Below are 25285 nucleotides of genomic sequence, written 5' to 3' on the forward strand. Positions count from 1 at the left end.
AACGGAGGAGGGAGAGAGAGTTGGGGAGAGAGAGGGATGCAAAACTTGAGAGACTATTGAATGCTGAGAATGAACTGAGGGTTGAGGGGGAAGGGGGAGGGGGGAAAAGAGGTGGTGGTGATGGTGGAGGGCACTTAAGGGGAAGAGCACTGGGTGTTGTATGGAAAACAATTTGACAATAAAATATTATGGAGAAAAATAAAAAAGAATATATCCTGAGGGGTGCCTGAGCTGGGTGGCTCAGTTGGTTGAATGTCCAACTCTTGGTTTTGGTTCCAGTCATGATCTCATGATTCATGAGTTTGAGCCCCGCATCACACTCTGCGCTGACAGTGCGGAGCCTGCCTGGGATTCTTTCTCTCCCTCTTTGTCTCTCAAAATGAATAAACTTAAAAAATTAAAAAAATAAATAAAGGCTATGTCTTGTGGATGAAGCTCTAAGATACCACACGGGGGTTATGACAAGGTCCCAAAACAGCATGTGGGCAATGTCCTCTCAGGTAGACTCAGCCAGGTGTAAGAGATGGGTAGCCAAGTAGGCGAGGCGGCAGGACAGTTCAAGGGCAGCTTGTGAACAGCTCAGTTCATGCCAGGTCAGTGGCAAGATTCTGTTTTAGGCTTATCTTGGTCACTGTTCTTCTGTATATTGTTTGGACAGGGATAGATTAGCTTAATCATCAAATCTATGGAAGACAAAGAAAGGAAAGAAACACGTTTATGTTGGAGGTCTAAGGAGGATCCCAAAAGCTCCGGACAGGCAGCTACATGGTCAAGCCTGGTTTGGGCCCATAAATCCCACCATACATGCTGCGTAGGACAGGGATAGGGATTTGGCAGCAGCCTATAATAAAGAGGCTTACAGTCTATGAGACGTGCCCACTAAGTAGTGTCTCTTGGAGGTCAGTCACTACAAGGAGCATCAAAAATAGGGACGTGCCTACCTCACTATCCTCCGTGCCTGCAAGGCTACCTCTGAGCAAGCCTGAGCTCCACTCCAGGTGTCTCCTAAGGGAAGAGCAGTAACATGGACCTGCCCCAGAGAAGAGGACCACTAAGAAAGCAGGGGTCTTCAGTACTTCAAGAGACCAAAGCTGTTGAAGGCTCAAGATCAACTTCAAATCTCTGACCATCTGATAGAGGGGATCAGACTTGTTCTGTGTGGCTCTGGCAGGCACAATTAGGCCCATAGGTGGAAGTCACAGAAAGGCAGATTTTGTCTTTTCTTAGTTAAAACTCTCTAGGTACTGAGGATCTTGGAATGGATGGGCTGTTTCTACAGGCTAAGAGCCTCTGGCTCTTAGGAATGGGGGATGGACTGGGTAATCTCCATGGTTCAGAGACACAGGGGTTCTAGATCCACCAAGCCCGGGGAAATGGCAGGAACCATCTCCTCCCCGGGCCTCCCTGGGCTGAAGTTGGACCGGAAGTGGTGGCAGGTCCAGCCTCTAGTCCTACCTCCATGGTTGAGGCTGCAAGTTCAGTCACTCAGTGCTAGTGCCTGGGGACTTTCTGGGTAGGGCTGCCTACAGCTTGGACAACTTGTTTTCTCTCTTTAAAAGGAAAAACTTTAGAAAGAAGGGAGGGTGTGGGAGACTATTTCCATCTCGGGTGTCTATTCCAAAGCTCTGGTGTTTTGCCAGGATTTAAGCATGGTATACACGACACTGTTAAAAATAACTCTTTGATTGAGCAGGAGGCGTGGGAGAAGAGGGACAGCCAGGCGATTTTGCTGGAGGGTCGGGAGGTGAATGTGGAGATGAAACTTGTACCCAGAGATCCTGGGAAGGGTTTTATTCCAGAAGAGTTCTGTAGATTCAAAGAGCCTTAAGGACCACGGAAATACTATCCCTAAATGCTCCTTTTCAGAGAATTGTCCAGTAAGTGCCCTGCTTTGGGCATGCCTAGGACAGAAACAAGATGCCAGCTTTGAAGGGCTCTCCCAGAACGGAGTCTGCCATTTTTCAGTCCTGACTGCTAGCCTATGAGACAAAGGTCAAGGAATAACAATAAGGGGTTGAAGCCAAGAGAGGTTAACAATGTCAAAAGCCACAGAGAGGTCAAAGCCACAGAGGCTAGAAAAGGTCTATTAGATCTAGCTATTGGGAGGTCCTTGTGATCATACATGATGTCTTTCAGACTTCCCCTTCTATAACCATAACATAAATGGGATTATCTCATATGTACTGTTCCATAGCTGGCTTTTGAAAAATTTAACAATAAATTGTGGGGTTGTGACATGAAATATAATCTGACATCATTTTTTATGACTACATAGTATTTCATCATGCGGGCACACTATATTTACTTAATCATTCTCAATTAAGACACATTCATGTTGTTTCCAATTTTTTGCTATTATAAACATGCTGCAACAAGCATCAAATTATAATAACTTACATGTACAGACATGATTATGTCCTTCTGTTACATATTTAGAAGTGGAATTGTTGGATCAAGTGGAATCCACATTTTATATTTTATTACACATTGCCTATGTTGCCCTCTATAATTTGAGAGAGAACAAAATGCTGTTCTCATGACTTCCTCCAATCTTTCGAGTCATTCCTTTCCATTCTTCCTCCTCTTTATCCCTTATGTGTTGGAATTCCCCAGTTATGTCCCTTCTGTTTTCTTTTTCCTCCCCAAATTACAAACCCAAATGCCTATAAGAGCCAAAAAGTTACTGTAAATATAGGAATTGGGCCAGATGTGAGACAGTGAGAAGTGGCAGGATTATAGCAAGCTGGAACATACACATTGCCTAAAAGCATTCACGTTACTTGGAAACACTGTGCCAGCCACACAAAGCAGGTCTGCAGGTGGACTGAGCTGGTAAACAACTAGTTTGGGACCCAGTCTACACACTTTTCCTATAGTTCCTCGTACACTGCCAAAATTCCATCTGTATGCTAACAGTTCCCACTGCATCATCTCTGGCCCTGACCTCTCCTCCTGGACTCCAGACTCATGCATGCCAGTGACTACTCTACATCTTCCCAGTGTCCTCAAGGCACAAAGTCATCATGTCCACAACCAAGTTCATGATCTTCACCCTTTCCTCTCCTGCTGACCAAAGCCAGACATCTAAAACCAGAAATAGCTGCCCTTCTTTGTAGGTCCCCTATCTCAGTGAATGGCACCCTCAGTTTTCCTATCTTTGAAGCCAGAAACCTGGGAGTCATTCCAGATTCTTCTCTTGCCCTAGCCTTTCAAATGAGCAAGTCGATTCAATAGGCATAATAAGCACTTCCTTGAGTACCCAGTCAGTACCAGATGCTATTAGGTGCTAGGATTGACCACAAAGAGGGAGAATATGCAGTCCCTGCCCTCGAGGGGGAGACAGATAACAATGTCATGATCAGATGTGGTGGTAGGGGAAATGCCACAGATGTTCTGGGATGAGAGAAAGGACACTTTGATTGTTTCCTAAGTGTTGCTCAAATAGTCGCTATTCTCCATCCTCACAGGTCTGGCATGAGCAGTAACTATAACAGTGTCCTAGCTGATCTCCATGTTTCCAAGTTCCCTCCTCCAATTAAACTTCCATACTGGGTTAGAGCAATCTTTCCAAATAGCAAATCTGGCCATATCTTTCTCTCATCTTTTGTCTAAAGTATTTTAAGAGTACCCCATGCTATCCGGGATAGAATAAAAAAGCTTTCGGAATGACTTGTAAGGCGTCTCAGGACCTGGCCCCGATGACCTCTCCAGCCTCGTCTTCCAGCATCCTAGGCCATAACACAACACCCCAAACATGCCAAACCATTGGCAGCCCTCTCCATACCCTTGTGTGCCTCATGCTCTTGGTTTCCCACTCCCTCCGTCTAGAACACTTGCTCCAGCACTTCTCATTTACCTAATTCCTATGCAATCTTTAAGACTTGGATAAACTATCACTTCCTTCAAAACTATTTCCCTTTAACCACTTCTCCCCAAAGATGGCTTCTCCAGGTGTTTTCTGTCACACACCCTCGCAGCACTGCAGGCTTACAGCCTGGGAGGGAAAGGTACTTCTGGAACATTCTGCCCTTGCTGCCGCATGGCATGGGCCATGACATGTCCTTACCGGGAGGCCTTTGAGAAAGGGCAGTGTTCAGAAACCCTGGGACTGTGGGGCAGATAGCAATTCCAGAGGTCAGGGGACCAGAAAAAGGCACAGCTCTTTGGCTCTGGTTGGGCATGGCCTTGAGGCACTCATGAATATTTCTGGTCCACAGACCACATATTTTGAGAAGCTACTGACATGACCTATCTTACTCACTGATATTTAAAGCACCCACTGTTGCCAAATAAAAAACAAAAACAAACAAAAAAAGAAAGTTTTTAACTAAATGATGGTCATATACCACTCACCGATGAATCCATGAGAGGATCATCTCTGGCTTTTATTTTTTAATTTATTTTATTAAAAATTTTTTTAAATGTTTATTCATTTTAAGAGACAGAGAGAGGGGCACCTGGGTGGCTCAGTCAGTTAAGTGTCCGGCTTCAGCTCAGGTCATGATCTCACGGTTTGTGGGTTCGAGCTCTGTGTCGGGCTCTGTGCTGACAGCTCAGAGACTGGAGCCTGTTTCAGATTCTGTGTCTCCCTCTCTCTCTGACCCTCCCCTACTTGCACCATCTCTCTCTGTCTCTCTAAATAAAAAACATTAAAAAAAACAGAGACAGGGAGAGATAGAATGTGAGTAGGGGAGGCACAGAGAGTAAGACACAGAATCCAAAGCAGGCTCCAGGTTCTGAGTTGTCAGCACAGAGCCCCAAATAGGGCTTGAACTCACCGACTGCAAGAACATGACCTGAGCCAAAGTCAGCTGCTCAACCAACTAAATCACCCACACACCCCTTTTTAAATTTTAATATTATTTATTATTATTATTTTAATGTATACTTATTTTTGAGACAGAGAGAGGCAGAGTGTGAGCAGGGGAGGGGCAGAGAGAGAAAGGAAGACACAGAATCCAAAGCAGGCTCCAGGCTCTGAGCTGTCAGCACAGAGCCTGACATAAGGCTCAAACTCACAACATGAGATCATGACTTGTGAGATGAAGTCAGACACCTAACTGACTGAGCCAATCCAGGCACCCCTGTTTCTTTAAATTAAATTAAAAAAAATATTTTTAGATAAATATGCTCAAGTGGGAGAGGAGCAGGGGGGAGAGAGAGAGAAGAGAGAGAGAGGAGAGAGAAAAGAGAAAGCACGAGAGAGAGAGAGAAATAGAGAGAGAGAGAATCCCAAGCAGGTTCCATGCTTAGCCTCGATGTGGGGCTCGATCCCACAACCCAGGGATCATGACCTGAGCTGAAATCAAGAGTCGGACACTCAACCGACTATGCCACCCAGGCACCCCCATCTCTGGGTTTTAAATGCTAGAAGCAGATTATTAGAATGTACGTTAAGAAGTACTGTAAATAATGATGATACAGGAGGGGTAGACCCAGACGTCCAAGCCTTCTCTGACCCCCTCAATTTAATTAGGTGTCTTCTTTCTGTATATCCATGGCATCCTATGCTTTCATCTACCATTGTATCAATACTCTATATTACAATCATTTTGTGTTCATGCCTGACTCCCCTTTCTAGCCTGATTTCTAGGCTGGGAATTATGTATTACTCTGCATCCGTAGTACCCAGCATGGTGCCAGTACATTGAAATGCTTATAAGATACATAACAGGGGAAGGAGTCAAAGGAAGTTTAGGCAGACAGATTTCAAGTCTGGTGGAGCCTGGTGATACAGAGGGAGATATACAATGAATCAGTGTGATATCGAGAAAAAAAATGTCTTTTATTACGTCAGAGACTTGAGGAAATTGTCAAGGCATAAAGACTTCGTTATAAGAATACGGTTCATAGCAATGCTGAACCAACCCAGGGTTGCTGGAGGGGTGTTAGGTGGGGGATGGGCTAAACAGGGGATGGGCATTTAGGAGGGCACTTGTTGGGATGAGCACTGGGTGTTGTATATAAGTGATGAATCACTAAATTCTACTCCTGAAATCATTATTGTACTATATGTTAACTAATTTGGATTTAAATAAGATTAAAAAACAAAGGTGGCAGTAAAAGTAAGCCAGGAAGGAAGGAAGGAAGAAAAAGGACACTGATGCTCCTCATCTCTACTAGACGTTCCAACTGGAAGCTCAAGGTCAGCATTTCCCCAAACGAACTCAACAGCTGCCCCCAACTTGTGTTCTCTAGGTTAGGAAATGGTGCCCCAGCTGCCTCGAACAGAAGGGGGCTATTTTCACTACTCCCTCCACCAGCCACCTATGTCCCCATTTCTCCCCTGCGACATCTCACCAACCCACCCCTGTCCCATCACTGCCTCCAGAGTGTCGCCCTCCTCATTCTCACCTCCTCTGACAACCCGCCCTTCTCTGTTTCAGGTACTGACCTTTCTAAAGCACAAATCCCATGCCACCCCTCCCCCCTTGTCTTGCAACCATCGATGGCCTCATCATAAACTCCTTGGTGTGGCATTTGGGGCCTGTTCTCACTCCAGGGCCTGTACTCCAGGCAGCCCAGATGACTTGCCAGGGAACCTCCTTCCCTCACAGAGAGTGCCTTTTCCTAGACTCTGTGCCTGGCCAGCTGCTAATGTCCTCCAACAGTCAGCACAGGCGGCGCCTCCTCTGGGAAGCCCTTCCTGCCTCCCCGCCCCCGTGTGGTTAGGTGTCCCTAATCTGTTTGGCTTGCTCGTTCCCTGCAGTCAACCCATTCTCCTGCTTGTCACCCACTCACTGTAAGCTCCTGGGAGGCAGTGACTGTTTCTTACCACTGTCGCCCAAAGCTGTGCACAAGGCTTGGCAGAGAAGGGGGGTGCTCAGGGACTAGGAAAGGGGCAGGATCTACCTTGGGTCCCTATGGGTCAGGAATGGGGCAAGAAGCGGTGCCCACGGACAGGGTCCAGAAGGAGATCTGTGAGGTCCGGTGTCCAGAGAGGTGGAGGAGGTGGGAGGCTTTGTTGCATGCGGAGGGCACCCCCTGCCGTGCTGGAGCCTGTTGGGGGGGGCAGGGATTAAGACCTTATGCTGTGCAGATGTGCCCCATTCTGGGGGCTGATGTTGGCTTCATGATGAAGCCACGCTTTCCCCAAGCCATTCTTCATTCTTTATGGTTTCTTTATTGCAGAAGCAGAAATTGCTCACCCTCAGTCTGAAGCTTTTCGTGACTTGTGCAGAAGAAATGTCATCAACAGCCTTTTGTTTAGGCTTGACTTGGGCGAACGTGCCAAGAAGACTTGCTCAGAAGAGTCTTTTCAGATCTCATTTCTGTCTCCCTAAAACCCTGCTCCATGAAAGCCATTCACAAGCCAGTTTTTCTGTGGCTCCAAAACTGTCATCCCCTCACCCCTGCCACAGCCCACAGAACTACCGTGTGACACTCACTCGGCAATGGCATGTGCTATTGGCTCGGTGCGGGAACGCAGCGGTGGGGAGGCTCCCAGCCGAGTGTCTCACTTTCAACCCAGCCTGAATGTTCCTAGAACCCTGAGGTACAACCCCAACTTATCTCCCCTAGATGGTGTCTGGCACCATGCCCACATTTTTCAAAACCATTTTCCCAATGCCCAACACAGGCGCTCAATAAATACACCTTCAATGAGTAAATGAACAAATATGCAATGCTCAATTATTTGAACTCATTGAGGGAGACCATCAAACTCGGAGTTTTGAGGGGAGAAATGTCTAGAAATTAATATATTCTTAGACTCATTTTAGACTCTTCCCATTGTGGATGCTGGCAGTGTAGCTGCTGGGAAAGAAGCCTGGAGTGCTGGGTCCAGTGACACTGTGGGTCTGGACATAGTGTAAGGTCAGCAGGACTCACTTCTATTGCCCTCTCCTGGCCAGAGCTAGCTGCGACAGCTGTGCTGGGGATGGACAGAGGCAAGGGGGATGGGAGCTATCCCAAGTTCATTGCCAGTGAGTGGTGACACAGGGGGAATTAAAGGTGGAAATGAGACCAGGACTGATGGAGGACTAATTAGAGGGGAGAACTACAAAATGGCATGTGAAGTGTTAGGCAGAGATGCACAAAGAGCTGCAGGGGCCCCAAAGCCCACCCTGCCTGGGGACCCAGGAAGAGGTTCATGAGGAGATGACATCTGAGTTGGAGTTGGAAAGCTGGAGAATGTGAGGAGGGACACTCCAGAGAGCAGATGCATGTGGCCGGGCCCCCAAGCTGAGAGCACACCCTGTCCAGGCCCCTTCTGAAGCAGAAGCCATCACGAGCTGCTCTTGGAGTAGAGATTACAGTGCATCGAGCCAGGTGACGTTCTGGTGGCTTGGTGAAGTGAAAGTAGTGGTTCTAAAGCCGGAGAGTTTGCAGAGGAGCCTCCAGGCTGAGGGAAGAGCATGTGCACAGCACAAAGGTGAAAAAGGCTATGGCTTAGTAGGGCAAGGCCACCCGGGGGTTAACGGCACCAGGAGGCATTGGTTCCCTGGTGCTCTGACAGCTCTGAGAAGCCGTTTTACTAAATTACAAGTTATCAGTTGCGTCTTGTGTGGCTGGAGTTGCCTAATGCCACACTTCCCGATATGTGGAGGGATTCCTGTATCAACAAATGCCAATCACCTGGATTTGTATACACAGTCTATACAAGTCCTGACGGCTCCCGGCCGAGACACATTACCAGAAGGTCTCACTGAGAGCTGAAGCAGCCAGGCTGTGAGGACAAAAGAGCAGCAACAACTACCCCCACTGACCAGGTGCTCCCTGTCCAGGTGCTCCCTGACTATGTGCTCGCTGTCGGCCAGCAACAGGCCACAAGCCTCCTGGATGTGAAACCCCCATAACTGCCCATGAGGTGGGACCGTTACCTCACTTTGCAGACGAGGGGGCCGAAATTGGCATGACTATTGAGCTTGTCCAAGGTCACACAGCAAGGTGAGTGGCAAAGCTGGGATTCAAACCCACATTTGCTTGACACCAAAGCCAAGCTCTTTTCACTTGCCCAGACTGAGGAAGGGGATCCTGAGCCCCATTCAGTCTTTGCTAAGATATCATGAATGAACCTCTGTGAACTTGGCACGGGCACCGACAAGGTCCCAACCTCAAGGGACCACTGACCCAGGGGTGACAGTCTGGAGTATGGTCGAACCGCTGCTGTCCCAGCTACAAAGCTCTCTGCTTCCTGAAATCCAGGCCAACCCTCAGAGTAAGGGCTGAAATATAGCCAGTAGTTTGGTCCACTCATGGCCTGGAAGAAAATGAGCAACCTCTGGCTTGAGGGAGCATGGTGGCTGTCGCCGTGGAGCCGTGTCCTTGCCCTCTCTCTCTGCCTGCATCTGGCCCCCCAGCCCCACCTGGAAGGGGCTCATGGCTGGACGAGGACAAGACTTGCTACTCACAGGGGTGGGCCCTGGGGCTCCGGATGCAGGCAGAGAAAGGCCAGTCTTTTCTTCGGCAAGTGCTCCCTCCTGGAGTGGGAGTCCCAGAAGAGATGGATGGAGCCAGGCTCACTCGTGACTCTGCACCCTACATCAGCTGTGCCTGTGCTGACAGTGCTCCTCGGCTGGACCGCAGCCCCCAAACCCTTTGTTTCCTCTTCCTAATTTGAGCAGCAAAGGAATACATTTTCGTGAGGGTCAGTGACTCTGCTGGCAACAGGGCTGGGCCACAGGCCCTGGTGTCCTGACGAGCAGTCCTCCCCCACAGCCTCGAGCCCGGCACACGGTTTGCTGTGCTCTGCCCTGCCGCCTCTTACGTGGTTCTTTGTTCAACCCCAGGAAGACTGGGCCGCCCGCAGAACTGCCTACACCAGAGGAGGCTGCTGGCCGTACTGAAAAACGGTCACTGAGGAAGGATTCTTTCCATCGGAGGAACTACCCGGGCTACGGGACCTAATCAAACCAGCAGTCATTCTCACTGCATCCTTCCTTAGGGGTAAAGAGTGGAGACAAGCCCATTGAGGGTGAAGGGACCCCAGATTTCAGGGGCACCTGAGTAGGTGACAGCTTCTGAGCAGGAAGAGAAAGACACAGGCATATAGGCAGTGGCTTAGAGAGGATCCTCAGGGCAAACACGCGGCTGGGCAAAGTCCTGCCCTTAACCCCCCTTGCGGGTCTTGGGTGTATGCAGGAGCGCAGATGAGGAAAACAGGGAATCAGGTGGAGACAGCCTTTCGGAATCAGGTGGAGACAGTCTCCTCTGGCCACAGGAGTTCAGCCTCTGGACAGAACTGATCAGAACCAGCCTTGGGGGCACGGGAGCAAGGCCAGTGGGGAAAGTGGGCACAGACTCATTCCGAATTAGGCTGGTTTCTGAGCCCAGGTTCCATGCACCATTGCCTTGCTCTGTGTGGGGGGCTTGTTCCATTTGGGAATATGCTTCTTGGGCAAGCTCTGCAGCTGGTCTCTGGCCCAGACCCTCCTTCCTGAGTGCAAGATATCCTTTTGTTTCTTCCAGCCATTCCAAACTGTGTTCTCAAGTGGTCCTGCAGCAGGGAAAGTATCTCATACTAAGCCCCTAGAACATAGGGAAGGTGGATGGGTCTTGCACAGAGATGTCACAGAGCCAGCTGTCAACAGACCTGCCTTTGTGACGCTCCTGGGAGTCAGCCTTGCATCTTCCCCATCAGGGTCTCCCAAGAGCAGAGGCCATGTTGGCTCATATTCTCCACATCATCTCAGACAATCTTGTCCACTCTCTGAGGTTCATGTATGAATCGCCTCCAAGGTTTTCCCTCCAGCCCGGACTTCTCCCCTAAGCGATCCACTGAGCTCCTGTGTGGGGCCATGGCTTCCCTCTGGCTACTACATTCACCCAGGCCCGGCCTCCATGCACAGCGTTGGGGTAGAGAGCAGAAAGTTCTCATGCCAGAAGGCAGGCGTGGACTGGTGTCCTGTACATACCTGGGGGAGCTTCAGCTCTGCTGCTCCACTCCAGCTCTGGCTATTTATTTGAGGGGGCCACTCCCACAGTGACCACCCCATCCCCTGAAGTGCAGAGAGTAGGGAGGGCAGGACCGAGTCCTGAAAAATGCCAGCACCCTCCTCTCTGCCCACCTTCTGCCTGGGCCCTGGGACGGGTGTGGGTGGAGCTTGGACTGGAACCTTCTCTCTGGCTGCAGAGCCACAGAGACAGAGCCCTGCAGGGCTGTTCCTGGCCTGCAGCCTCTGCTTGGGAGAAGGGCCAGGATCACGTTTTGTACTTTCACCAGTCGCTGCAGCTCACAGTTAGTACGGCTCCCCACGTGGGGAACTTGTAGCTCAACCAAGAAAAGCAAAGCTGCTAATCTGACAAGATTAATCCTCAAAGACCGCAGGAATGCAGCCTGCCTGCTCTCACCGGGATAGCACTGCTAAATACCTCTAGGGTTCCTGCTTCTGGGTAGAGCCTGGAGCTGGGTCTGCAAGGCAGGGAGCTGCTCCACACCAGCGTGCCCGACCTTGACACAGACACCCCAGCCTTCTAGGCATGGCTCATGAATCCCTTGCACCAGGAACTCCTCTCATTCATCTTTCATCAGCTCTTCTTGCCTAAGGGCCTCCTCAACCCTCTGTCCTCACCTCTTTCAGAGCACATATTCCGGAAATGTGTTCATGTCCCTGCACTGCCTCCCTGAACCCTGAGGTCAGCAGGTACAGATGAGGAAAGGGAAGCCCAGGGGGTTTAAACCACCCAGCCCTACTCACTTTCAAAGCCTGGGCATTAATCACTACAGTCCAGCGCTTCTCAAACCATCTGTGAAGGACCGGTTTGTTTGGCTTTTGAAACTTCAATTCTGTTGCAGAGTGGTACTTTTATAAAGCATAATAAAAATGAATCACCAGAAAAATTAAAACATATAAAATACAAACTTCATGTTTAAATTACTAGGTTCAACTGACATAAACTTTCTCTAGTTGCTATAAACATTTCTAAAATTTTATTATCAATTTATTTAGAAATCTGGCTGCAGACCAGTCCATGTCACTTTTAATTCCACAGCACACAACAGGCTTCCAAATGACTGATACCCAAGGTTCTGCCTGGCACTCACCTTCAAAGGGAAGTTGGAGACGGGACAAGGCTCCTCAGGTCCTGAACCCAGCAGGAGAAAGACACACTGACACCATCAGGGGCTGAGGCCCAGCCCCTCATCTGCAGCAGATGAATTTACAACCAGGGGAAACCCAACAGGTTTTCTACAACATTCACCTGTTCAGAGAAGTATGGGTCTCCAGTCGTCTAGGAAAGGAGACTTTTTCCAAAGCAAACACAACTTCTGGTCATTTACTGCAGACTCACCTAGAAGGGTTAGTACACAGAGCAAAGAGGAAGGTGATGGAATGCAGAGCTACGGGGTACAAGGTGGGGGAGGGGGTGGGGTGACAGTGGCTGAATTCCTTGAAGGGTAGGATAGGCAGAAGGGGTAGGCTGGGATAGGAAGTGGTGTTAATTTAAAAGCAGATCAAGGATTGGTTCCCAGAGGAGGTCAGAATAGCTGACACTGGGAATATGTGAAGAGAAAAATGACGCTGGAGAAACCAAGAGGACACAGATGGTGATTACTCTAGCGTCAAGCTGGAGTCCAGGTCAAGGACAACATTGCGTCTGCCTAGGAAGGGTTCTAGATCCCTGGACAAGACGCAGAGAAGCTTTAGTTACTGAGGAATCTGCACCCAAGGATTTCACTGCAGGGGAAGCCCCCTGAAAATATTTAAAACATTCTCCAATCAAAAGGAATTTGCATTCCGCTACAGGCACATGGTTCCAGACCATGACTCAAGGTGGGGTTGGTGGGTTTGATTGCTGGCTCTGTGCTACTATGACTGTGGGTGGTCAAGTTACAGCTTTTTCACTTATTCCACAGGGTCATTGTAAAGACTAAATGAAGAAATGAAAATACAATGTTTAGCACAGTGGCTGGCACATACTAAATGCTCTATAAAACTATGGACCTTTTATACACACAGGCTGTCCATATCTGCCAATGGAATGTAAGCTCTTTGAGGGGATGGATTTAATATATCTTACACAATGCTGAAGCTTTAGCACCTAGAAAAGTGTCTGGCACATAGTAGGTGCTCACTAAGGTTTGTTAAGTGAATGAAATGGGAGCTATTACCATTAGGTTTACATGATAGTAGAGTCAATGTGGCAACTTTCTCAGGAAGGTAAGAGACTTCAGTATGATTAAATAGTGGTTTGAAGGAGTTTGTAAAGAGAATGAATATCCAGGTCTTGGATCTTTAGGTCCAAGATCTAGGAAAGGTTGAAGAACCAGGGCACAGGGAAGAGGCTGACCTCGGAGAAGAGATACTACAGAGAGCATAAGTGTCATGACTCGATGACTAACTGAATATTTGGTTGAGAGAAGGAGAAAGAACAACTCACAGATTTCTGGCTTGCGTCACCCTCTCAGGTAGATACTGGTGTCACTCACTGAAAGAGGCAATATGGACTGACTTATTAGAAATTCAGTGATTTGGACACATAGTTTGAGATGCTCCAGAGTTATCCAAGTGGAGCTGTCCAGCAGGAAGTTGGGTGCCTGGATCCAGAGATCAAGAGCTGAGAGTCGCTGGGACACAGGGGTTCATTGATGCGTTGGAGTAAGAAGTGAAGAGGACCATCACGGAGCCCTGGCAGACCTCAGCATTTAAAGGTGGGCACAGGAAAAGGAGGCTGCTCACAAGAGAGACTGAGAAGGAACAATCAGAGAAGTAGGAGGAAAACTGGAAGGGAGTGTGGACAAAGAATTACTGATGAGAGAGTTTGAAAATGAAGGAAGAAATCAATACTGCCGCATCCTTCAAAGAAGTCAGAGAAAGAAAAGGTCCACCCTTGGATTTGTCAGTTAGTCCTTTCGAGTGATCTGGGCAAGAGCATTTCAGGGAGGTAAGTGGTGGGAGTGAAGAAAGCACCTGATGAGTCTGCACACTCCTGTCTGGGCCGGGGTGGGGGCGGTACTCAACTTGCTCCCATTCTAAAAGGGCAATAATTCTAATAATTTTGTAGAAGTAGAGGGTGCTCTATTCATTGTAATTTTGGGTATGGAACAAAGCTCAGCAAAGATGCCTTTCAATCCTACCACCCCTCCCTGGTATTGTAGTAATAAGAATCCTAGGATCTGTCTTAGAAGAGCAGAGAGGGAAAAGCTTTGAAATGTGGGGATACTAGGTACCCAGTTACTCTGGCCAGGAGCCCACAAGCTTTCAAACCCCCCAGGAGGCAGTGCAATAGGCCTCCTGAACCTTCTAAGGTAGGGGTCCCCAGAGCTGGGGACTCTGTCAATATTCCAGACTTCCTGCCTCAGAAAGCTCAGCAAGGTCACAAAGGCCATCCCTGCATTCGGAAATTAAGCCAGCTTAAACCATGGTACTAATTTCTTAACAGCATAAAAATCACAGCTACACACAGTCACGGATACCATGCACCTCAGCTTTTTGAAAGCAAAGTACATCTCGAAAGAAGTTAGTTTTACTCTGTAGAGATGGGCAAGAGGACAATTTCTACTCTAGTACCTCATTAACCACCACCGGGCATCTGGTAGACCTCTGTGCTTTGGCCACTAGCCAGCCTGTCCATGAGACAGCAGCTATGAGAGGAAGCAGAACGTGGCAGTTAAGCTTGTGGGCTCTGCAGTCAGAGTGCTTGGGTTCGAAACTTGGCTTCATCACTTCCTATTATGACGTTAAGCAAATTTATGGACTCTCTCCACCCTCATCTTCTCATGTTTAACACTGGATTAATGACAACACCTATCTCATAAGATTGTTGGGAAGATTAAAACAGGAAAGACAGGGAAAGGTCTCAGCATAGGAACTGATACATTAAGAGGCATTAGCTAGCATTGTTGCTACTGCTGTTAACTGCTCTACAGCATGGCCACGGCCATGGCCACGGCCTCCATTTGGATTCTGCTTTCTGCTGAAACTGCTTGCTGCGGGCTTAACCTGCAGACACAACACTTGCTCCCCAAGCCAAGTGGTTCCAATGGCCACCATCTAAAAGACATGATACTAAATCTTTCACGAAAGCACAAATAGCAACTCAAATGTACCTAGCAAAAAGTATTGCCAGGAAAATGGGGCATGTCAATTAGGTTTTCTCAGACACATTTTTTCCCTTTGAAACCTACATTTCCCCCTTGTCCCTAAAATCTACATTTTAAATGTTCACATTGATCTATGCTGGGATCTTTACTCCTTCTTGAAAAAAACTTACCTGATCATAATAAAAGTCACTAAGAAAACAGAGTTCACTTAGTAAGTGTCTGACATTAAAATTTTCTGGAACGATCAGCATTTATAGCCCCAGGATACAACATCTCATTGCATTCTCTTGATGAATGAGATAAGTAATGCTCAGACTTTTCCAAGATCACACAGTATGTTAAGTAAGAAAGCCGTGAGAACTTTCTGTCTCCAAATCTCATCTCCTTCCCATCTATCATATATTGATATATGTCAGAATAATTTTTCTACATCAAAATCATTATTTTTATTCATTCTTTCCATCAAAAGAGTATTTTATTGGGGCGCCTGGGTGGCTCAGTCGGTTAAGCATCCGACTTCGGCTCAGGTCATGATCTCACGGTCCGTGGGTTCAAGCCCCGCATCAGGCTCTGTGCTGACCGCTAGCTCAGAGCCTGGAGCCTGTCTTCAGATCCTGTGACTGCTTCTCTCTCTGACCCTCCCCTGCTCACACTATTCCCCCCCCTCTCAAAAATAAATAAAAACATTAGAAAAGAAAAGAGTATTTTATTAACAACCCTCATACCCTCAAGCCTCTCAGTTTCCTGAGGGCAGAAATTAACAACCACTCGTAAAGCAAATAGTAAGTGCCTATAAGGGCCAAAGCCTCTGCTAAGTGTTGGTAGCTGCGAACAAGACCATGTCTCTGTGTTGAGAAGTTCACATCCTACTGCGGGAGAAGAAACATCAATTAATACTTGTAAGTACAGTGACAGAGCTGTGTGTGCGGCACTGTGGTGGCACAGGCTGAGGAAAGGGTCTGGTGCCTTGGCCCACTCAGCCATCCTGACACCATAGGCTGAGGAAAGGGTAATGGGTGTGTGTAGATGGAGGCAAGGGGGCAGGGAAGACTTCCCTTCCAGGACACCAACAATGTTCAGAGCATAGCAGGTGCTCGATACATCTGAATTGCTTTAGGCCTCATGCCCTCTCTTCCCTATCCCTCTCATTGGAAGATGTCTCAAGGTGCCTGGGCAGCTCAGTCGGTTGAGTGTCCAGCTCTTGATTTTGGCTTGGGTCATGATCTCATGGTTCATGAGATCAAGTCCCCACATTGGGCTCTGTGCTCTCAGAGCAGGGCCTCCTTGGGATTTTCTCTCTTTCCTCCCTCTTTGCCCCTCACTCCCTCTCAAAATAAATAAATATTAAAAAAAAAAAGAAGAAGATATCTCTAGGCAGGCAAGTCTCAGAGAAAGTAAGGAAGACTGCCCAGCAGACAGCACAAAGGTCTAAGAGGGAACAGGCTGGCTTCCATGAGAGGCAGGACTCCGTAGGCAGAAGAGGCTGGCACATTGGCATCCCTTCCATCACCACCATCTGCCCCCTCACAAGCGAGGCTTGGAAACAGAGTAAGATGTATGCTTCACACAGCACTTGGTGATAAAACAGAAATATATAAAATAAAGATTTAATGGTTTATTTGTATTAGGTTGTGTCAAAACTAACACATCAAAACTGCATTAAGGCCTTTTATGTCAAAATATTGATGCTATAAAAATCAAAATCCTGATTTTACTTAGTACATTTGGTCAAAATGTCAAGAAATGCTAGGTACCCACAAGGAAAAAATAAAGAAACCTCAATTCCAATATCAAAGATCACTCCTAACACCAAAAACAACACAAAATATAAACAACAACAACAAAAACCCAGAAGGCTATATATATAGCCATATAAAAAATAAAGTTATAAAAGTACTAAAAGAAAGCATAGAGGAAGGCACCTTCATAAACCACTACATATGGATGTTAATCCAAAAACTGCTACGGAAGGCAATTTGCCAATAACTTTCAAAATTTCAAACATCCATAATTGTGATCCAGACATTTCTTCTTTATTCTAGATGATCTCACATGTGTAGGAAAAAGTCATTCACTGATGTAATAACACTTGTAATAGCAAAGAACAGAAGTTGCCTACCTGTTCCTCAATAGGGACTTACCTAATTAAACTACTGTACATCTGCACAATGGAGTCCATGAAAAACAGAATGAGGGACTTCTGTTTTTAGCCACTATGTAGTACCAGGTATGGGATTTAACCTCTTACCTTAAACAACTAGAAAGCAAGTCAAAATACATGAAAAAACATTTTTCCAGACCAGTGCAGGGATAGGGAACCCAAAAATAGCCCAGTGGTGTTTCAGAGTTGAGAAAATGGGTCACAATTTAGAAGACAAAGAGGTTAGAATTTGTGAAGAAGACTAGTATAGAGCACAGAGCTGCACAAAAAGCTCCAGAGATCTGCAAAAGGGTCCCCCTTACCCTTCTGGTAGCCATAACAGACTTCCCTTCATGAAAATTTTTTTAAAACTGGGGGAACCTGGCTGGCTTAGTCAGTAGAACATGTGACTCTTGGTCTCACGGATATGAGTCTGAGCTCCATATGGGGTATAGAGACTACTTAAAAATAAAATCTTTTAAAAATTTTGTCAAAAAATTAAATTGTGGTAAAATATACATAACATAAAATCTACCGTCCTAAATATTTTTTTAAGTAAGCTCTACACACAACATGGGGCTCAAACTCATGACCCTGAGATCAAGAGTCACATGCTCCACCGATTGAGCTAGCAAGGTGCCCTCCATTTTAAACATTTTTAACTATACAATTCAGGAGGGTTAAAGTACACACACACTATTACACAATCAATTTCCAGAACTCTTTTCATCTTGCAAAAGATGATGAAACTTTATATCCATTAAAGAACAGCTTCCTGTTTCCCCTTCCCCCCAGATCCCTGGCAATCATGATTCTGTTTTCTGTCTCTATGAATTTGACTACTCTATGTACTTTAGATAGTGGAATCAAACATATTTTCCTTTTATTACTGGCTTACTTCATTGAGCATAATGTCTTCAAGGCTCACACATGTTATAGTATATCAAAATTTCCTTCCTTTTTAAGGCTGAATAATGTTTCATTGTATGAATATACCACATTGTGTTTACCATTCCATCTCTTGATGGACACTTGGATTGCTCTGACTATTGTAAAATAATGCTGTTATGAAAATGGGTGTACAGATTTTAATTTGAGACCCTGCTTTCATTTATTTTGGGTATATATCCAGAAATGAAATTGCTGGGTCACATAGTAATTACTTTTTTTTTTTTTTAAGGAATTACCATACTGTTCCCATAGTGGCCACACCATTTTACATTCTGACCATCAGTGCACAAAGATTTCTCTACATCTTTATCAACAACTTGTTATTTTCTCTTTCTTTCTTTCTTTCTTTCTTTCTTTCTTTCTTTCTTTCTTTCTCCCTTTCTTTTTTTCTTCTCTCTCTCCTTTCTTTTTTGATAGAAGCCATTCTAATGTGGGTGAGGTATAGCTCACTGTGGTTTTAATTTGCATTTCCCTAGTGATTAGTGATGTTGAGCAGTTTTCCATGTGGCTTGTTGGGTCATTTGCGTTGGAGAAATGTCTTTCAACTCCTTTGCCCATTTTTAAATCAGTTGTTTTGTTGTTGTTGAGTTGTAGTTCTTTATATATTCTAAACATAACTCCACATCAGATATATGATTTGCAAATATCTTCTTCCACTCTGTAGGCTGTCTTTTTCTGGTTCATTGCTAAATCACTTTAAATAACTGACTCTTTAAAACAAAAATAAATCAGAACACTGCTATGTGAATTTATAATATATAGATGTAAAATGTATGACAAAAATAGCACAAAGGATGGGAGGGATAATGGAACTATACTGTTGTAAGGTTCTAAAACTCTAAGTGAAGTCCTATAATATTATTTGAAAATAGATTATAAATTAAAGACATATATTGTAAACTCTAGAATCATCATAAAAAACATAAAACAAAGTAAAGCCATTAAGCCAATAGTGGAGGTAAAATGAAGCCATAAACACACATTCAATTAGTCCAACAAGAGCCATAAAAAGAAAGAAAAAATAAGGAAAACAGAAAACTGATACCAAGATAGAGTTAAATCCAACCATATTGATGATTACATTAAATATAAATGGTATAAGATCTCCAATAAAAGGCAGATATTGTCAAATTGCAAAAGCAATTCTCAACCATGGACTATGTTCTGTCTATAAGAAATTCACTTTAATTGTAAAGATACAGATAGTTAAACATAAAAGGACAGATTGTTGCAAACCAGCCCTGAAACTCAACTTCTCTAAGGTTCAAGGGTACACACAAACATATGCTTCTCCCCACAACACACACACACAAAAGTAAAAATATAGGAAAACATAAACCACAATTAAGTTAACTCTAAAAAGGCTGGGGTGGTTACATAAATATCAAAGTAGATTTCAGAATAAGGATTATTACACCAGGGAAAAAGGGACAATTCAAAATAATGAAAAAATCTACTCACATCAAGGGATTTTAACAATCCTATATGTATATGCACTAAAAGTCACAGCTAAAATATGGGAAGCAAAAACTAATAAATGGAGACCTCAACATCTGTCTGTCAAGAACTGATGGAAAATCAGTAAGGATATAGGAGACTTGAAAAACACTATCAACCAACCTAATCTAATAACAGCAGAACTTAATGCCAATAACAGCAGGAAAATTTTCAAGTGCACACAGAATGTTCACCAAAATAGACGATATTTTATTTTGTAACTGAGATCTCAGTCAACTTAAAAGTGTTAAAATCCTATTAAATCTATTTTCTGATCACAACAAAAATAAACGAGCTATCTGTGACACAAGAATATTTGGAACATCCTCAAATATTTGGAAATTAAGCAAAATTTCCAACACTTCAAAAGAAACCATGGGACAAAGTAGGAATCACAAATAAGGCTAGAAAATATCCTTAACTCAATGAAAATAAGAATACAATATCAAAATTTATGGGATGTATCTCATGCGGTTTATAAAGGGAAATTTATAACATGAAATCAAGGAATCAAATCAGTGGTCTAACCTTCTATCTCAAGAAACAAACAACAAATTAAACCCCAAATAAGTATACGGTAGGAAATAACAAAGATAAGAACAGAAAATAATGATTACAGTGCAAAAAAATACCAATAGAGAAAAATCAATGAACCCAAAAGCTAGTTTTGTGAGAACAATAAAAACAATAAAACTCTAGGGGCACCTGGGTGGCTCAGTAGGTTGAGTGTCCGACTTTGGCTCAGGTCATGATCTCTCAGTCTGTGAATTCAAGTCCCGCTTCAGGCTCTGTGCTGAAAGCTCAGAGTCTAAAACCTGCTTCAGATTCTGTCTTCCTCTCTCTGACCTTCCCCTGCTCATGCTCTCTCTCTCTCTCTCTCAAAAATAAATAAACATTTTAAAAACACAATAAAACTCTAACCAGAAAGACTAGAAAAAAAGAAAATATATAAATGACTAATATCAGGTGTATTATGCCATTACGTTCAATAACTTAGAGGAAATCCATAAATTCCCTGTCAGGTGCAAACTGACAAGGAAGAAATAGGAAAACCCGAATAGAAATAGGAAAGCTCCAGATCTGTTAAAGAAATGTAATTGTTTTTTAGAAATGTAATTTTTTGGAGTTTTTTGTTTTTGTTTTTTGAGAGAAAGAATAGGAAGGGGCAGAGGGAATGAGGGAGGGAGAGAGGGGGAAAGAGAAAGGGGGGAGAGAAAGAGAGAGAGAGAGAGAGAGAGAGAGAGAGAGAGAGAGAGAGAAAGAGAGAGAAACTTAAACAGGCTCCACACTCAGCGTGGAGCCAATCCAGGGCTCAATCCCATGATCCTGGGATCATGACCTGAGCTGAAATCAAGAGTCAGACAACCAACTGAGCTACCAAGGTGCCCCTAGAAATGTAATTCGTAATAAAATGCTTCCCACAAGGGGATTTTCTCAACACAAAACCTAGGCAGCTCTAGATGCCTTTGCTGGTACATTCTATCAATCATTTAAAGAAAAGTATTATCAATTCTATACAAAATTTCCAGGAAACTGCAAATAAAGAAATATTTTCTCACTTATTCTATAATGTGAGCATTATTGTGATATGAAAACTAAAAATGTTACAAAAAAACTACAGACCAATCTCTCATGAACAGAGAAACAAAGATCCTTAATAAAAGATTAGTAAATTAACTCCAGCAATATATAAAAAAGAACAAATTAGAATCAAATGAAGTTTATTCCAGTAATAAGAGATTGGTTTAATATTAAAAATTCAGTCAATGAAAAAAAATCATTGTGATTCCCTATATTAATAGGCTAAAGAAGAAAAGACATTTGGTCATGACAAAAGATGCAGAAAAAAAAGCATTTGATAAAATCTGACATTATTCCTTATAAAAATTCTCAAGAAACCAGAAATAGAAGAGAAATCCCTGTATCTTAAAAGGGTATCTACGAAAAACCTACTGCTAACACCAAAACGGTAAAAGACGAGATGCTTTCCCGCTGAGACTGGAAACAAGGCAAGTATGTTCTCTCTCACCTCACCTACTCAACACTGTACTGAAGAGTCTAGCCAGTACAATGAGGCAAGAAAAAGGAAAAAGAAGCAACCAGATTGGAAAGTAGAAAATAAAACTGTCTTTGTAGAAGACATGATAGTTGAGGTGCCTGGCTGGCTCAGGCAGTAGAGCATGTGACTCTTGATTTCAGGGTCATGAGTTCAAGCCCCACACTGGGCATGGAGCCTACTCAAGAAGGAAGGAAGGAAGCAAGGAAAGAAGGAAGGGAGGGATGGAGGGAGGGAAAGAGAGAAAGAGGGAGAGGGAGACAGAGAGGGAGAGAGGAAAAGATAAAGAGAAAAAGACATGAATGTCTACATATTGTGATGTTAACCTGATACTAGTGGAAGGACAGACATAAAGATCAATGAAATGGAACAGGAATTCCAGAAAGAGACCCACATACATATGTTTAGCTGGTTTTCAACAAATATGCCAATGTAATTCAATGAAGAAAGAACAGTATTCAACAAATGGTTCTGGAACAACTAAACATATATATGCTATATACAAAAATTAACTTGAAGTGAGTCATAGACCTAAATATAAGAGCTAAACCTATAAAAATTTGAGAAGAAAACACAGAAAAGACCTTCTGATATTGGATTAGGGTAAGATTTCTTAGCTAAAATACCAAAAACAAAATCCATAAAAGATAAACTTGATAAATTGGACTTTATCATGATTAAAAACTTCTGCTTTGTAGAAGACATTGTTAAGACAATGTAAAGACAGGCCATATGCTGGAAGAAAGTATCTGCAGATCACAGGACAGAGGGCTTTGCTCCAGAATATGTTAAGTTGGCTTACATTCAATAAGAAAACAACCGTTTTACAAAATGATAAGAGATTAGGACAATTCCTTAAAGATAAAAGAACGCTAAATAAGCACATGAAAATGAAAATGAGTATCATTAGTCATTACTAAAATGCAAATTTAAACCACAGTGAGATATTATGATAAATTAGAATAGCTGCAGAGCAACTGGAACTCTTATGCAAAGATGGCAACAAAGCAAACTAGCATCGCCAATTTGGAAAACACTTTGGCAATTCTTGGGGTGCCTGGGTGGCTCACTTGGTTGAACATCCAACTCTTGATTATGGCTTAGGTCATGATCTCACCGTTGTGAGGTCAAGCCCCCAGGTGGGCTTGGCACTGACAGCATGGAGCCTGCTTGGGATTTTCTCTCTCTCTCTCTCTCTCTCTGCCCCTCCTCCACTCATATTCTCTCCCTCTCAAAATAAATAAATAGACATTAAAAAAAAGGTTTGAAAATTTCTTATAGAGTTAATGACATATCCCATATATAAAAATTCTTATAGTGGCTTTATTTATAATCACAAAAGACTGGAATTTACCTAAATGTCTTCTGACTACTGAGTAGATATTTATTTATTTATTTATTTATTTATTTATTTTTAAATGTTTATTCACTTTTGAGAGAGAGACAGACAGAGCATGAGCAGAGGAGGGGCAGAGAGAGGGGGAGACACAGAATCTGAAGTAGGCTTCAGGATCTGAGCTGTCAGCACAGAGCCCAACATGGGTCTCTAACTCATGGACCATGAGATCATGACCTGAGCCGAAGTTGGATGCTTAACAACTAAGCCACCCAGGTGCCCCTCAACCACTAAGTAGATAAACAAACTGTTACATCCACACTATGGAATACCATTCAGCATAAAAAGGAACAACCGATACACACAACACATGTATGAACCTCAAATGCATTGTATGAATGAATGAGGCACATTCAAAAGGCTTCATACTATATGACTCCATTAATGTAGCATTCTGGAAATGCGACAGGAACAAAAAAACTGATCAGTGGTTATCAGGGGTTGAGTTAGAGGAGGGGTTAACTACAAAGCAGTACAAGAGAACTTTCAGGGGGTGATGATGGAAACGTTCTATTGGATTGCTGCGGTTACTCAAAGGTGTGCATTTACCAAAACCCCTACAACTACACCTACACCTACAACTTACAAAAAGTAAGTTTTACTGCATGTAAATTAAACTTCAACAAATCTTATTTTTTAAAAAATTATTATATATCCATATACTCACATGTTATGCAAGAATTAAATGAATACAATTATCATATATGCTGGTAATAGGATGAGCTCTAACATACATTATTAGGACTAAAAAGCAAAATACAAAACAATAAATACAGGATGTTTCTATTTATGGTAATACTGGCTGTGTCTGGGCATCTAGAGTGAGAGCATATACCCTTTTGCACATTTTCAGTTATTTTTTTTAACCATATGCTGTATTACTTATAATGATAAAAAGTAAAGGGTGCCTCGGTGGGCTCAGTTGGTTGAGTGTCTGACTTCGGCTCAGGTCATGATCTTGTGGTTCATGAGTTTGAGCCCCACATCAGGCTCACCGCTGTCAGCATGGAGCCTGCTTCAGATCCTCTGTCCCCTTCTCTTTCTACCCCTCCCCCACTGGCACTCTCTTTTTCAAAAGTAAATAAACATTTATTAAAAATATATAAATAAGTAAAGAAAAAAGAAAAAGTAAAAACAAAACAAAACAAAACACCCCACACCTATTTCCAGGTCAAGGAAAACTCGCAGGTGTCTGGCCCAGGGCACTGAGTCAAACAGACCTAAGAAAAGATGTATAAGAAAATGGAACATAGCACCAGACACTTAAGAGACGCTCAATAAATAGCTGGGGAAAGAAAAGTATTTGGAAGCAAGTCAGAAGGCAGACCCTAGACAAAGAGACCTCTTTCTGAACACCCGATAATCAGCAGAGCCCCTGTTTTAGGCAAGGAGTTAAGCTTCGATCACTCACATTAGAAAAAGGAGCATAAAAACCACATATTCTGGATTGACTTTGAGGCAAGCTGTTTCTCAGCATTCCTCAGCAAGCAACATTGTATGCCCTGACCTCAGCCTTCTCAGGGATGGGGTGTAAGCCCTCCCCGCAGTGAACAGATCCCACCCGAAGAGGCCACCCCCAGGGCTCCCCTGTGCTCCAAGTGTCACATCCCCACTCCCAGAGGGTCCTAAGCAGCCTTTCCTCCAGTTCCTCTAAGTCGGAAGCTCAGATGACTTTCTTTTTTTTTAAATAAATTTTTTTAATATTTTTAATTTATTTTTGACATATAGAGAGACAGAGCATGCGAGGGGGAGGGGCAAAGAGAGAAGGAGACACAGAACTGGAAGCAGGCTCCAGGCTCTGAGCTAGCTGTCAGCACAGAGCCTGACGTGGGGCTTGAACCCACGAACATGAGATCTGTCCTGAGCCGAAGTCGGAGGCTTAACTGACTGAGCCACCAGGCGCCCCTCAGATGACTTTCTGAAGGAACAAAATGACCCTGGTCGTCTTCCTGCCCTCCAGACTGCAGACAAGCCCATCATGGCACATCAGGTCCTTCTCTACACTACAGCTTCATGGAAAGAAACTCAAGAGGAAAAGGCAGACATGTAAGCGAGGCCCCTCAGCCAAATGTGGTCAAAGGAGCTCCCAGGGTTTGGCACAGTTTGTTCCAGCCAGCTTGGTTATCAGGAAATCAGGAACTCCAGAATGCAAAAGGGACAAAGAGAGCAGGTGCCGGAACAGCCAGGCTCAGAAACTTCTCTTTGTTTCCTGCTTTATTTTTGGATCTGCTTCCCTGAAGCCACGTAGTGTTGACTTGG

General features: G+C 44.2%; 1 protein-coding gene across 8 annotated transcripts in view; it reads right to left on the reverse strand.

Moving 5' to 3' along the window:
* The window catches only part of ST3GAL3 (ST3 beta-galactoside alpha-2,3-sialyltransferase 3), a 204264-nt gene that overhangs the window by 50480 nt on the left and 128499 nt on the right, over nt 1-25285 (reverse strand). The window lies entirely within an intron of this gene.

This window comes from Suricata suricatta, chromosome 8, assembly GCF_006229205.1.
Source record: "Suricata suricatta isolate VVHF042 chromosome 8, meerkat_22Aug2017_6uvM2_HiC, whole genome shotgun sequence".
NCBI classification, from domain to species: domain Eukaryota; kingdom Metazoa; phylum Chordata; class Mammalia; order Carnivora; family Herpestidae; genus Suricata; species Suricata suricatta.